Below are 15,317 nucleotides of genomic sequence, written 5' to 3' on the forward strand. Positions count from 1 at the left end.
CATTAGAATCCTTCTGATAGTAAGGATTGTTTAAGATATGGCATGGGTTTTGATGCACTCTATAGTAGTTGCATAGGTATTGAGTGATCTTCAGAGCAGCACCAGGAGCAGAAGGATTTATATTCCTGAAAATATGATCACATCTAGCTTTCTAGATGAACCAGCAAATGGTAGCAAAGGTTGCATTCCAGCTAGCTGTTGGATTATTCTGAGTAAACCAGTTGTTGAACCACTCATGGAAAGACCTGAAGGTGGAAAAGAGTTGGTGATTTGCCCAAACAGTTTAGCCCAAACATCAGAGGCATCTGGACAGGCTAGAAGGGCATGAGTGGTATCTTCAGAAGAATTCTTACAAATGGAGCAAATTGGATCAATATAATGCAGGATACTAGCAGTCTTGGCATTGGTAGGAATAATGTCATGAGCACATTTCCAGATGAAAATATGGATAGCTAGAGAGGTGTCTAGACTCCAAATTTTCATCCAAGGAGCTATGTTTATATCATTAGCGTACTTGTCAGTGATTGTTTGTCATACAGGGATTTGACATAGAATTTTCCTGTATTAGTCAGTTTCCAGGTTATAGTATCTTCAGCATTTGGGTTGTGATGAGTGTGGGTAATGAGGTATTAAATGTCTTGGGTAAACCAGAGGGCTAAGATTGTAGTGTCTCATTTTCCATGAGCATTGAAGAGTTGGTTGATAGTTTTGAGATTAGGTGGGCAGTGAGGAGGTTTTTGGATGGTGTCTAAAAAACCTTCAATCCATATGTCACCCCAGATTTTAATTCTTGTTCCATTTCCAATCTTCCAAATGTAGTATTGTTGAATGCAAGAGATACCCTCTAGAATTCCTTTCCATATCCAAGTCAGTGTTATTTGGTTTGGTGTCCATTCTGATAACTTCTTAATTAGGGTAATGGGAGGCTTTCATAGTAGTGCTCCTGAGGGAATTTGGCTCTTCAACTAATCTCCAGGCAATTTTAGAGATCATTGCTAAGGTGAAGTATTCCATATTTTTGAAGCCCAAACCACCTAGTTCTTTTGGTTTGTTAACAACATCCCAAGCAATGTAGAATAAACCTTTAGATTTGTCTTGCTCCTTGTTCCAGAACAAATCCCTTTGAATAGCTTTTAACTCTTTGCAGGTAACTTTGGGAATCTTGAAGCAATTCATTTGGTAAATACTTGAAGTAGAAGTAACAGTTTGGATGAGATTGACTTTTCCAGTTGTAGAGAGATTGGTTTTCCACCAACAAATCTTTGCTTTAGTTTTTCCACACAAGGTTTGAAAGCTTGTATCTTACTTCTATTGGTGAAGAGGGGTGAGCCTAAGTATTTATCAGTGCTGCTAATCCTTTGAACATGCATAGCTTCACTGATATCATCTGCAATGTTTGGGGAAGTGTTTTTACTGAAGAAATTTCATGATTTAGCAAAGTTGATCAGTTGTCCAGAGGATTGACCAAAGTCTTGGAAGATCTTGATGAGGTTGTTGCATTATGTCATGTTGGCTTTGCAGAAGATCATGCAGTCATCAGCAAATAGGAGATGGTTGATAGTAGGAGCATCATTACATATTTTGGTTCCATGAATGAGCCCTTGAGTTTCAGCAGATATCAGATATCTTGATAGAGCCTCCATACAGAATAAGAATAAATATGGGGATAATGGATCTCCGTGTCTGATCCCTCTAGTTGGTTTGAAGAATTTACCAGGAGATCCATTTATTAAGACAGAAAGGTTGGTGGTAGAAATGCATTAATGTATAAGGTTGCATCAATCTTAATTCCCATGGTGCCATTGGCTCATTTTTTTCCCTTTTCTGGTATTCATATGGTGTATAATCTCATGGGAAATGGCAATGTTGTCAGATATTTGTCTGCCATGGATGAATGAGACTGAAAGGGAGAAATAGGTTTCGGGATAAGAGGTTTGAGTCTTTGGGCAAGAAATTTGGATATGATTTTGTCTGTGACTTCTACCAAGTTTACATTCATGACAAAAAAACAGGTGTTTTGACTATGTTGGGCAAACAAAGTTGTCTACTGACATGTTGCATTGTGGTAAATGAAGGATGGCCAAGTCTGTTATGCCATATGGCTGCAGAAGGTGATGAAGTGCTTGAGTAAGCATGATGTCCTGTAGCTGGTGAATCTTTAGCTAAGCTGTTGCCATTTAAGGTAATAGGATAGAGTCCATTATTGTGAGGGCCTTGTAAAGTAATCTTCCCAATGAGGAGATCCTTCACAGTGAAACCAAGGGGATCAAAAGTAACTGAGCATTTGTTATCTGATGTAAACTTGTGGACTGACAACAGATTGGCTGAGGCTTGAGGTACATGAAGTATATTATTCAAAGCAAATAGCTGAGCAGAAGTATATTTAAGAGCAGAACCAATATGATGTATTTTCATACCTGGACCATTAGCAGTGAATCTCCTCAGAACCATCAAAAGGATTGGAAGAATATAACTCAGGTTCATCAGCTGTAATGTGTTGATTAGCTCCAGTATTTGCATACCAAGGATTCTCCTCCAAAATATTTGTAGAGGCTAACATATCACTGAGATGAGATGGTGTCTTGGTATTTTGATAGGCAAAATTCAAGCGATGACGACAGGAGAGAGCATCATGACCAGGTTTGATGCAGATTTGACACACAGTAGCATCTAAGGCTGATGAAGTGGATGGTTGTGCTGGTAGTGGTGGTGGTGGTACAGAATTGAAGTTGAAATAGCTAGGAGAAAGAGATCTTGGATGAAATTGAAAATTACTCCTAGGTGATTGATGAAAGGGATTACCTCTACCACGACCTCGAGATCCATACTGATTGCGCACAGAGGCTTGAAAAGCGCAAAGGCACGACTATGAGCTTCTGAAAGTAGAGTTGATGATCGATTTTGAACATCAACCTCTTCAGAAAGCAGAAGATTGTATAATTCCGTTAAATCAACAGGTGGAAAACGAACTCGAATCGAAGTACTGAATGCTTGATAATCTTGACCAATTCCATTTAAGATAGTCACAACAAGTTCATCATCAGAAACTGGAGAACCAGAAGCAGCTAATTGATCGGCAATCTTCTTGATTTCACCAAGATAAGTCGACATGGATCCAGATCCAAGCTTCAAAGATTGAAGTCGAGTACGCAATTGAATTGAATTTGTGGTTGAGCTTCGAGCGAATCGTAATTCGATGTTATCCCAAAGTTACTTAGCAGAAGAAGCACCAACAACATAGGAAAGAAGAACATCTGAAATAGTCAATTGGATCCAAAGAATTAGGGTATTATCATCCTCAATCCAGTTAGTGTAAGATTGATTAATGATTTCTCTGTCATCACCATCAATCCATTCTTGAATGTATTTACGAGGACAAGGAATTGAACCATCCAGAAATCCTGAAACCTTGTATTTCTTCAATAAAGGAAATAGAACACTCTTCCAAGTGAGAAAATTCTCTTTGTGAGTTTGAAATGAATAATATTGGAAATATGATTTAATGGAACTTGAGAAATATGAGAATCATAGTGATTGTACGCCATTGGAGATCAAAGATTGAATTACAAAGAAGAAACGGAATGATCAAAGATCAATGAAAAAGGCAGCAGAAGAAGGATCGAAACACGATTGATACCATATTAGACAAACTGTTCTTGATTAAAAACAAGAAAATGAAATGAATCAAAGATTACAGAGAAACCCTAAAAGGGTCAGACAAAAGCTGTCTGTTCATTACATGATACAAAAGAATTAGAGAAGCATTTAATGTATCTACTGATGACAAGAACCCATCAGATTAGTCACAGGGAACCTACAAGAAGTAGACAAGTGGCCAAATAAGAATGGTACAGCTGTAGTAATAGACAGATAGACATACAGCTGTAACACCTGACAGTTAGGCAGCAATCTGTCTATTATCATGTGCAGAACCTCCATGAGTTCATAAATTATCACAGATCAAATACGTAATGCATACCTTACCCTTGGTATATATACTGGATATACAGAACTCAACTCATTGGTAAATCCTACTCTACATTTCTACTTATGAGATGCTTTTTGAGAGATAAAACATTGATGTTGGGCGGTTTAAGATCACCTCTGAATGGCTCTCAATTGAGACTCTAACTGCAGTCGTAGCTCCTTCTCTTTCAGATATTGTAGAAGCAACTGCTGCTCAGACTTCAACTTCATGGCAGCACCACCCCAGTAAGGATTGGGACTTCGCTGGGCATGAAAAAGCTTCTCCCTTTCATGCTCATCACTATTACCATAAACTTTCTGAAATCCTGGATTCCACTGGGGGTCCCGCAATTTTTCCTTCTGATCAAATGTTAAACCATTCGTCCACCGATCAAAAAGACTCGACCTTGAAAGATCTTCGTCCTGGAACCTCCCAAGGTTACTCGGTGGATTGCGTTGAACTGGCTCGCTACTAGCTTGGGCTTGTCCAAAATTTCCTTCGTAGTGATGAAACCTTGACGTGGAATCTTCATAGTTGAACCTAGGAATGGTCAGAGGATCAAAAGTGGGTGCACAATTCTGTACTCCTGGCAAATTTGAATATTTATTAACCCGTGATGCCTCAAAAAACTGTTCTTTCATTTCTTCTGAATCCTTGTACTCGGAATAACTTGACGAATCACTACTAGACCAAAGTGCATCATCGGGCAATAATGGAGCAGAAGGCTGTTGAGGGAGAAAGGGAGGTGCTGAATAGGGGGTAGTTGCAAAAGAACTTAACCCATTAACAGCAGTGTCACCCTCCGAAGAAAACCGGCACACAAAATGAGGTGATGCATATGAAGATGTTACCTTAGCATCTTGATCTCTTATTGCAGCCTCTCCAAGGGAGAGACTACTTACACCTGCAGAAGCAATGCAATCGTTTTTTCCCAAGTCATACTTGCTTGGATCAAATTTACCCTTCTCTCCACTAACGCCAAAACTCTCTCTTTCAAGGACCCATCCGCTGAGGGAGGGAGGCCCTTCCGTAGATGATACTGCACCTATTTCATCACCTGCCATTCCAAATCTAGATGAATCTACCAACTGTTCAATGACTGGATCCGTGATAGTATAACTCTCTGTAAGAGGTTCTTGCCATGATTTTTTTTCAACCTAGAACCACCTAGGTTTTGACGAAAACCAGAAGGATCACCATATTTCTGTCTTTGAAAAATTAATGAAGAGTTTCGCTGCAATGGTTCACCAGAAGATGCAACTACTTTTTCAGTTGTAGCAAGAAGATTTTGAAGTGGTGCAGTTATATCTCACAATTGGCTTAAAGAGAATGACTTCTTCCTCCTCTACATGAGTGGATGTTCTATCCACATCAAGGTTATATTTAATAGCCTCCTTACTTTTCACTTCACTTTCTTTTGTTGGTTCACATGGTGACTGAATATTTTGTGGAGAGTTATGCAACAAGTCTCTTCCTACGGAATCAGAAACCCCTTCAATTGCTTCTAAGTCTCTCTTGCACTGTAGTTCCTTTGCCTCAGCAGCGTAAATTTTTCTTCCCATTTTCTCATAAAAGATCAAGCTCTGTGATCCACTTGGTTTGTTAACAATCTTCATAGAAGCAAGAAGGATGCGAGATATGCGAACTTCACATTCATGATTGTCACCGTATTCTCTTCTCGACTCTCTGTCAGTTGAAAAATCTAAACATTCATGGGATTGACTGACAGGTAAAAACCCTCGTAACTCGTGATCTTCCCAAAGGGCTGCAAAATCGTGAGACTTGAATTCACAACCCATATTTTCTAACTGATTCAAAAAGTTCACAAAAACCCCAAAGAAGTAACTTGCTGCATTTATACGTATTTCATCAGCCTCGCTGCTTTCCGGTTTGTCCAGAAATTCTACCAACCATTCAACAAATACTAATATAGATGGTAAAAGATAACTATGATCTAGAGGATTACCCATCACACATCTTTCAACTATCCGACCCATAATGATGTAAGCAGAAGCTAATGCTCGCTGAATCAAGGCAGGTTGCAGCTTGTACTTAGCATGGCTAGACTTTTGGCTTTTTGATTCAAGTAGGGTCTGAACAGTAAAAATGAGTACACAAACAAGTTGTAACCCTCGGAAAGGACTTTTCTTGCTCCATCCAACAACTGATATGACTCTAGAAAAGTTTTCACATGGACATCATCAAGAGAGAATAAGGTCTCCAATTGGCTTATGGACGAACCAAATATGCCAGGGAACTCCTCCAAACTGCAACACACATCAAAACAACAAAAAAACTAATACTGTGAGAACCAGATAGGAAAAGGAAATTCATCATCAAATTGCAAATCATTCATAGGGACATATATAACTCGGAGAGATCCATTATAACACTCATCAACAACATCAGAAAATTTCGATAAAAATATTGCTTTTCCAGTTTCTGGCAACACCACCTTGATTTGACATAGAAGAAGCCCATCACCCGAACCATGAGAGGCCAAATACCAAACTGCTCAGTCAAGACATCATCTACAGTGGTATTTTGAATTGTGCTCCTTTTAGATGGTTTGGAAAAATCGAAAATGGCCTTGTCAGAAAGCCCATATGACCTATTCTGTGATCATAAGTGAAAACGATCCAGAAATCAGTATAAAGATAATAAATGAGCAGCTTGAAATAAGAAGAACGAAATGAAAATTTAACCCAGATACGCGAGAAAGGAGAAAGCGAACCTTCTCAAAAAGCAAAATGAGGTTATTCCAAGCATCAGGGAAAGGTTCTTTAACAGCGAGACTTCTTGTGCAATGGTATAAAGCTAGGAATTCATCGCCAAGATATGTTGCCAAAACAGCCAACTGTGCTTGACATAATTGCATACATGCACAAACACCATATTAAGTAAGCATATAACAGCAAGAACAAAAAAGATGGTCTAACAATTCCTACACTTTAAGGACAAGCAAAAATTATCAATTTTGAACATCTGGAAAGGTTTGATATTGATCTAAGAGATCCAAGTCATTTGAGTGACCCGAGAGTCTATCTCCATCGTTGCACTACTCCATAATTTCAAGTCCAAAACAACCACATACTGCTTTCTAAACCATGTTTATTGTCGCCCAAATAAGATCATAAGTACAAATAGGTAGCAATTGGGTGTGTGCATGGATATCGAAAGAAGTACCTGATTTTGTGGGTTGCCACTATCTGGCCAAATCAGTGATGCATCTAAGTAGTGTCTGGCAGCAGTTGACCACTTCCGATCTTGAGCATCAGGATTTCCATATAGCTCCCTGTATCGAGCAAGATCTCCAAGGAAAACTAAAGAACGGTGGCAAGAAAACTGGCATCTTCCCATGTCCGCTGATTCTATGGACCTAGAAATACCAATGCCACTGCTGACCGAGACATCCTTCGGAAGTCCATAGCTTCTTCTGATTTTTGCAATCAAATTTTGGTAAAAATCAGTAGCTTCTGACACAAAGGATTTCAGTCCTTCAAGGAGAGTCTCATTCTCCAAGTTTGCACCTTTCCTTTGGACAGAAGCTTTCCTTATTCTATTGCGAAATTCATCAATGTGTTTATAATGAAGCTTCCACAAGGAATATTCGATATCTTGAAGTTCTGCTAACTCATGGTCATTCACAATGATTTCCTCGTAACTTGAACGAGCTTTGCGGTATAACTCTTGAACATCAGTGTTCATTGGACCCTTGGAATGAATCAACTGCCACAACTGTTTTTCTGCATTAACAGCCTAAACCACGGAAATTACCAATGTCAGGATACAATATTTTTCGTTACTAACTTACTATTCGTAGTTCAGTAAGTAGTGCTTATTTGTAACAACTATACTTCAAAGAGAACTTCAGTTATTACCTCGACAATAACGCTTTTCTGATCATTGAGAAGTCCCATTGCATTATTATGAACGACTGGAGCAGATATAACATATCCACTCGCCCGCTTATCTCCAGACATTTTGTACCACAAAAACACCCGTTGGTTTCTCCAAAATTTAAGTCATCCACTCTAGTATACCTGCAAAAATCTACATGTGTTGAGTGGTAACCAGAAACACTCAAAACTTCAGTCATCTAGATACACCAACTATCAATGTGACACAACAAACTAAGCAGATATAGCTCTTATCCGTTAAGAACGTAATGAAGAAACAGCATCAGCCAAAAACAAAAATCCTAAGTGCACCGCTTTGTGAAAATTTCCTAGTTCTACAATAAAGCTTGATACAGAAAACTGACCAAGAAGATCTAGAATGAACCTACAGAAATTTATCTTATAGGAAAAAGACCATCGTACCGTAAATTGAGCTAAGAGCCTAAAACCACTCAATTTATTGTATAAGAAAACATTTGAAGGAAACCAATTCAACCTAAGAAACTCTAGCAGAGAATTGTAAGCCCCAGAAGGAACTTAGGAAGGAATCTATCAAAACAAAACAAGCATAACAGAGTATCAAAAACATGGTTCCCAACTTAAACCCAAAACCACTAGCGTTTCTTAGAAACAAAGAACATATATACAAAATTATCATCAAGGAAAAATATTTCTCCCTGAGAAATCAGCTGTTCAACAAAGAGAACTAAGATACTTAGAAACAACGAATCTTAAACACAACAAAATAACAAATTTCAGCTGAAAACAAATTTAACCTTTTAAACAACAGAAAGAGAGGAAAATCTTACACTGAGATATCAGCTAGACAAAATTCAGCAAGTCACTGTAGCTTACTTCAGCTTTGCTCTTCCAAATTTCAACGCCCAACCAAGAAGAGGGTGTGTGAAAGGGAGAATTCTAAAGAGAGGGAGAGTTGGAGAAAGGGGACACCTGTGCTGTGAAAAAAAGAAAGAAAGGGACAGACAACATTTAATGGCGGACGGATGAGAAGAAGAAGACTGATAGACCATTTTCTGTCGGAAGACAAAAGGAAAGGTACAGAAAGACTGCTGTCATCCTTAAGATGCACATATCTCTTATTACTTTAAAGCCGTTGGATATTTCGAGTCACTCCTTAAAGTTAATCCAAAGATACTTGAACACATGAATCATGTCTTCCTGAGGATGGTGGTAAAAGTATAATGTTGTGACTCGGATTAGATAAAATGGATCACCTGTATCTCAAGCTAAACCTCGTCGTGTCCTTTCAACATTAAACAATCAGTTCGATATAATACTTCGCAGCATATAGTAACAGGATGTGCCGAGTAATTTTAAGCCCATGAATACTTCAATTTGGGTCGAACTTATTTGGTTTCATGGACCCACTTGATGGACTAATTTCATAAAGAAAGACTCTCCGATTACGAACAAGTAGTGGGTAGGTGGTTAATAAATGAGTAGAATCCCTTCTGTCAGCTTAAGGACCGTGGGATTAATGTGTATTAAAACTCTAATAGTATAGGTGGTCCAAAATGTTATCTTAGTGAGATTTTGTGGTCTCTCATTGATTGGTGAAAGACCTTTTCTAGTCCAAATCCATGAAACATTTGGGTTTGTTGTTGTTTAACCCGCAAACTCACATTTGTTTGTCTTCAGTGTCTTTTCAAGTCTATTGCAACAGGCAACAACCAAATCCCCATCCACCAGAAAACTCCAAAATTCAGAAATCTAGGGAATAAATTCTTGAGATTCTGATACCCCTGAAAGCTTTAATCCTCATTACATCATGAGTTAGGATTACTGTTTCTGTTCCAGCATATTAATTTGCACACTATACTAGTATAAAACAACTGAACTTAAAAGAGTTGGAGAACACTTATATACAAATACCTCGTGGAACAAATACCGCTGCAGAATGATGGTAATTAATGTGGTGTCAACCCCTTCAACCATTTTGAATCTTTTCCTTCTGCTTTTTGTAGTCTCGAAGCACTTTTTCTCTTTCAGAATTTGACACAGACAGTAACCACTTGCTGAATTTGATATCAGTCATGCCCATAAACTGGGCAAGACAGCTATACTGGCTCTTTTTCTTGGACAAAGATAATTCTCGCTTACTTAAATCTGAAGTTGATTTACTATGCATTTTTACTGAAGATGTGACTCTGATGTTGGGTGCTATCAGGTTCAGCCACTGTCATATCTTTCTTTGCTTGAACTACGGGTTTATAATTGACGACGTCTTCATTGCGATGAGTGTATACAATTCCTGTATAAGGGGAAACCATAAATTCTTTTCTCACAAGACTGCTAGAGAAATAAACTTGGTGATCTTTAAAAAAACAAAAACACAAACAAAAATTGTCCAAGATGATAAATGTACTTCATGAATCTGGCACGAACCCATACTACCCTATCCCTATGTGACCTAAGCTGGAGTAGCACATCTGAGGACTATTCACTGGCTGATTTTTGCCAAGGATGCTAAGGGGCAATTCATTAGAGGGTATACCAAGATCTAGTAAAAGGGCCTCAACAGATTTAACACAGGTCAAATAAGAAAGACCAACAGCCATTAGATTCATTCACTCATTGATGTTTTATCCCACACTAAGGTCATTGGGGATTAGGTCATCTAGTCCCTACTCTTCTATGGATGTTGAAGAAAACAAAAATTAAGTATAAGCTTACCTAAAGCTTCGAGCATTGTTGTTTTATTTGAGACAGCAACATCCAAGTTGTCGTATCTGCTGCCCTTAGAATCCGCGGGAGATGTTTCATTCTCTTCATTTGAAGGAGGACATGTCCCGACTATATCCTCAGCTTGATCATTATGATTTCCGTGGTTTTGATCATGTTTTCCATTTAATTCAATGATCTCACTGGTGAAAAGCTTATCAGATAAATCACGGAATAGATTGGAGATTCCGAAAAGCTCCCCTTGAAATTCTTTGCAATCCTGGACACCTTCAAAATACCTTTTTTCCATTTTTCCAGATACAGCAATATTTGATAGCTGTTGTTTGTAGACCTGACGTGAATATACAAGCTCCTCAAGGGAACCAGCAGCAAGAAGGCGAAAAACCACAACATGCCGTTTCTGCCCATAACGGAATGACCTATCTTGCGCCTGTAAATCTTGCGCAGGGTTCCAATTTGGATCAAATATAACAACACGATTTGCACTAACGAGATTCAGTCCCAGACCACCAGCTCGGGTTGATATAAGGAAGACCTAAAACGAAAAGACTTGTCATAATGATGATTGGTTTCCATGGAATTCCCCAAAAAGATTTTGAAGATTTAGGTGTTAATATGTACCTGCTTGCTTGGACTTGAATTGAAATCATCAACAAGGGGCTGACGGGAACTCGTTGGGGTTGAACCATCAAGTCTAGAGAAGCAATATCCTTTGCGTATAAGAAATTTTTCCAGTATATCCAGCATTCTGATGCATAAATTCAACTTCAGGTATGATATAAAAGACAGATGAAAAATTCAGGGTACGGAAACTCAATGAGAGTGCAGAAACATATACGACTTTCTACAGAAATGAAATCCACAGATAAAGCAAGAGATTTTGTAAAAAGATTGCATAAGAAAGCTCACTTCAGTGAGAGGAAAATAATGGTTTGATTAAGTTCTTCACACAACTCACCTTACAGAGTAGCTGAACACAAGAATTTTGTCACCATGTAAAACCCAAGTAGACATTAACTTCTCCAAAGCTCGCATTTTTCCACAGTGCTCAACGTCGCTAAGGTTCATGAAACTCTCGCTTTGGGTATTGCCACCAACCAAGTGAATATCAGTACCAAAGACAGCAGAAGCTAATTCTGCATCTTTCTTTTGTTTCTCTATGTCATCCTTCGGGTTAGGCTTAATCAACTCCAAGTGATTGCTAAGCTGAGAAAATCCACAGGAAACAATGTCAAACAAATTAACTTAAAAAGAATATAACACATGGGAGTAGACCTGACTATCGCTACTACAACTAACAAAAATGACAACAGAAGTATAATTGGTGGGGTTAAAATGCCAAAATGGCCAATTCAGCTAAACAAAACATGTCCCTTATGGGAAACCGTAAGCAAAAATACAAAAAGCTAAATTACCTGCTGAAGCTTCACAAGGCAAGGAAGAACGAGGCAGAATGGGCATGAATCACAACCATCAGGGTTTTCCCTATGAAGATAAGACCAGATTATGCCATTTGGTACAATCCTATTGCAACATTCCACCTGTTTTAAAGGGCTTCCGCAGCTACAGGGAAGATCCTTATTTACCAGACATTGGATATCTGGTAACTGCAACATCCTCCTGTATGCACGTCTTTGCAGATCGCTCATTGCACAAAACACAACATTATCTTCCTTGCCCATCATTAAATGTCCAATGGTCTCTTCCTTGGTTCTTCTTAATAGATACCTCCGGAGAACTGATGCTAGATGCTGCTTGCGCTCATCAGCAACCTGGACAAATCTTTCCGGAGCACTGGACCTTTGACCAAGCTTAAGTGGCTCATCATAAAAGTCCCGAAAATGTTCCCTCGTGCCTAAGGAACCAGGTGCAACCCAATCAAAAAGATTGAACAGCTCCATGATTTTATTCTGCATTACAGTTCCTGTTAGGCCATAGCGATTTCTGGTTTTTATTCCTAAGCAAGCACCGTATAGTTTCGACTTATCATTTTTTAACCTGTGTGCCTCATCCACAACTACAATATGCCAATCGACCTCTGATAGGATTTTACCGTGAATTCTGAATGAGTCAAAACTAGTAATGACTACGTCAATACCATGTGATTCAAGCTTCTCGATTATGAGATCGCGATTTGCTCCATGATAAACAGAAACACTAAACTTTGCCCATTTAGAGAATTCATTTTCCCAATTTTGAATAATCGAAGTAGGGCAAATAATCAGTACAGGATTCTTTTTCCCTACACGCTTTAACATTTTAGAGTCACCATTTTCAGCTTCATCCCCAACTACAGCAGCCAGAAAAGCAATTGTTTGGATGGTTTTCCCTAGACCCCTATACAAGGATAAAAAGTATTAAAATTCCAAAAAGTACACCACAAGCAGAAGAATATTTGTCTCCAAGTCGGTGCCTTTTTGGCTTTCGCAGTATGCATTATGCTTATTAGTAAAATCTCCGCTATCACATTGAACGTGTTTACAGAATCTAAAGGAATTTATAACAAAAAAGAGTACAGAAATCAAAATAACTATGGAAAACCCTTGCTAGTCCTATACAATAGTGTAAATGATCATGCTTTAAGAAGATTCAAAGAGGAATGAACAAGAAAATAATTAACTAACATGTCATCTCCAAGAATACCGCCATGATTCTTCTTATATAAACCATATAAGAATCTCACTCCCTCCCTCTGATGCTCAAGTAGACGGCAGTTGATAGCTGCAGGGACCTGAGACAAAAGAGTACCCTCATTAAATTTTCAAAATATATTATCAATGCACAAAAGTAAATACAAGTTAGGTGACAAATAAATTTCACTGGAAACACACATTAAAACTAGGGTTTTTAAACTTGGAAGCACCTGAACTACTGGAGACTCGCCGGGGGAAGAAAGGACCATGGGTTCAAAGGGTCCAGTTGGATCAAATTGAAAATGAGTAGAAACTGGTTCTCTACTAATTCCAATACCACTTTCTTCTGCATCACCGTCATCATCATCGTCAACTTCTTGTGCATTTTCCTTCACAGGTTGCTCTTGATTCTGTTTTGGGGGGAAGAGATAGAGGATCTTGAAGTCGTTGGAGTTGTTGTGAAAGAGAAGATTTTGGGGGTTTTCTTGGAAGTTGTGGTGATTTTAAATCTTCATTGAGAATTGAAGGTTGGGATGAAGAAGGATTAGGGAAATCAGAACAACGTTTTAGGGTTTGTTTGAAACTCGTAAACGACATTTGGCGGTTAATGAGCCCTAAACACAGAAAAGATTTCAGATGCTATATCGAAACCTCTCTAAATGTTTGTTTTTATTTCCTTCCTCCAATTATCACGAGAGCCAGACATGTTTTAAATTAGCCACGCGCCACAGGCTATATAGAACACTCGGCAGCGAGGATTGAGTACTCACTTCTCAGGTCTTCGGATGGTCCGTCGATGGAGTTCCGATTAGTTGAGAATCAAATGATATCGGAAAGACCGCAGATATTCTCAGGGCCAACTTTTTCTTTTTCACGAAATTCGTTAAAAAGACCAAAACCAATAATTCTCGGGTGAAAATGACACTTGTATTTTGATTCTGTTTAAATGGACAAAAATATAAAAATAGCTAGGATGTAAACAGTTTCATCCTGCCAATTTTCAAATATTTTTTCTTATTTTTTGATTTACACAGGATGCATCCAGTTTCATCCTAGCTATTTTTTAAGTTTAAGCAAGGATGAATCCAGTTTCATCCTTGCTAAAAAATTTTTGTCCATTTCAGCCATACTAATTTTTACTCGTCCATTTGAACCATGTTTTAAAAATATTTGGACAAATGACCCATTTTCCGTTTCCTTTTTTACTTTTGTCTACTCTTTTTTTTTATAAAAAAAAGAGTAAGAGAGCTCGTCAAAGCTAACTACTCTGCTTTACAGCCAAAGGATTATCTGAGCTAATTCTAGCTTCAGGGTGATCCATCAAAATATGAGTACGAATATTACAGTTATCTTTAAGAGTAGTGTTTGTTGGGTACTGTAATAGTCCAAAAAGACTGGAGGTTAGGATCTTTCCAGTTAAAGTTTTGCAACAAGATAGAGTGGCTAGCTATTCTAGATAAGTTGGATGTTGTGGTGTTTTGTTGAGGCGTCAGCTTGATGAGCCTTCCCAACACAAAATCATAGGTTTTGCTTCTGTCGATGTTTTGTGTGTAATCTCCTTGAAATCTTTCCTGGACTTGTATCTGATAGAGAGACTGAATGGTTTGTAGAATTCCTTCTTCTTCTGCTGCATAATCAATGTGCTGCTGGTGCATTTCCTTCCCCCAGTTCAGTGCAAGTTGAGCTCATCTGCTTTCTCTGTTTGTTCTACTGAAGCCAGTTATAATGTCTTTGATGTTTCTTGATCCCATGCATTGACCTGTAAAAGACATTGCCAAAAACGCAAAGTTAGTATAAGATGGTAAATCACTATTAGCCTCATTATTGTTTACTTCTAGAATGTGTATGCTAATAGTGATGCCAAAATATCCCCCAAGATTTCTGTCCAGACTGATGGAGCTTGTATGTTGAGCATTAGAATCCTTCTGATAGTAAGGATTGTTTAAGATATGGCATGGGTTGTGATGCACTCTATAGTAGTTGCATAGGTATTGAGTGATCTTCAGAGCAGCACCAGGAGCAGAAGGATTTATATTCCTGAAAATATGATCACATCTAGCTTTCTAGATGAACCAGCAAATGGTAGCAAAGGTTGCATTCCAGCTAGCTGTTGGA

General features: G+C 38.4%; 2 pseudogenes; both read right to left on the bottom strand.

The window, feature by feature from the left end:
- Positions 1–3,880: 3,880 nt before the first annotated feature.
- On the bottom strand, positions 3,881–8,822 carry LOC113290811 (annotated as a pseudogene).
- Positions 8,823–9,598: 776 nt separating this feature from the next.
- Positions 9,599–14,037, bottom strand: LOC113287605 (annotated as a pseudogene).
- Between the last annotated feature and the right edge of the window lie 1,280 nt (positions 14,038–15,317).

The sequence above is a fragment of the Papaver somniferum genome, chromosome 6 (genome assembly GCF_003573695.1).
Source record: "Papaver somniferum cultivar HN1 chromosome 6, ASM357369v1, whole genome shotgun sequence".
NCBI lineage: Eukaryota > Viridiplantae > Streptophyta > Magnoliopsida > Ranunculales > Papaveraceae > Papaver > Papaver somniferum.